This window comes from Leishmania donovani, chromosome 21 (assembly GCF_000227135.1).
Source record: "Leishmania donovani BPK282A1 complete genome, chromosome 21".
Taxonomy (NCBI): Eukaryota; Euglenozoa; class Kinetoplastea; order Trypanosomatida; family Trypanosomatidae; genus Leishmania; species Leishmania donovani.
Window position 1 is genome coordinate 124,780 of NC_018248.1, and position 1,356 is coordinate 126,135.

The window sequence follows — 1,356 nt, forward strand, 5'->3', positions numbered from 1 at the left end:
AAGTGGTGTGTGTCGCCTTTTCTTTCTGTGTGGTCGCCCTCCTCGCCCTCTCCATTGCGGATGACCACGGCTGCCTTTTTTACGTGTGCTGCTGCGTGGCTCGGTCCGTGTGCAGGGATGAGTGCTCCAGCACGTTTCTCTCTCGCTCCCTGGTGTCGCCGTCCTCGACTGCTTTCCTCTTCTACTTCGGCCTTGCCTCCCCTCCCTCCTCTCTCTCTGCGCGTGTACGGGTGACTGTGTCCGTAGGGAGGAGGAAGGGGGGCACGTGTGCGCCCACCTCATGCTACGATATGAGGTGCGCCTACGAGCGGTGAATGAGGCCACATCCCCGTCTCTCGTCTTTTCCTCTCCCGCTGCTGGCACGTGTGAGATCAGCCCCCACCCCCTCCGCTACGAAGAGAAGGCGTTTGCCTTGCCAGGGGGTGGTGCCCAGAGAGCGGGTTTGTGGCCCCTCCGATGTGGGCAGGGCCACGCGTGCGTCGGCGCCGTCCTCCCCTGTGCTCCTCACGGGGCTCTTTTATGTTCCTCTGTCGCACACCTCAGCCGAGAAGTCCGATGGGCGCTTGTCTGCTCTGCTCTCCTCCCCCTCCCCACCGCGCTGCTTCGCACGGCACAAGTGCTTTGCCCTCTTGTGGGCGGCCTCCGCCATGCGTGTCGGGTCGGCTTCCGGCCGCGGCGTTCGGGTATGCAAACACAGACATGTGTATGTGTGCGCGGTAGCTCTCTTCCACCCCCTCCCTCCTATGCTGGGGAGGATGCCACCTGCTTTCATGGCCTTGTCTGCCCGTTCAAGGCAGTCCCACCCTGACCAGCCTCCATCACGTCCGCCACCGGGTGCGATACGGCGGATGAGAGGAGGGGGTGGGCCCTGCGCCGTCACCGACTTCGTCAAACAGATAAGCAGCGATTCCGCAAAGGCGGCGCGCAGCGGTCCGCTTCCTCCCTCCGCCCCTACCGGGCGACGCCCACAACAGGCCAGAGAACGGGGGGGGAGGGGACGGGTCGAGACCCGGCACCGCCCCAACTCACTCTAAACTGCCTTTTTCTCTTCCTTCCCACCGACTCTCTCTCTCTCTGATCTCACATCAGCGAGGGCAGGAGCTGGCCACCCATGCACAGACGCGTCGGTGCATGCGTCGGGGACACCTCGTGCATGGGTACGTGTGTCTGAGTTTTCGCTCCTCCTGTTGTGCGACGTCCAAGCACCCCTGCGGTGAGGGAAGAGGAGGAGAAAGTAAGGGGAGCGTGTTCGATGCCTTGTTCGCTCTCTTCCCTTCTCCCGTCTGTTTTCTCGTCCTGTCAGGTGTACTTTATCCAATGTATACACAGTACTCATAACGCCACCCAACAACAGCG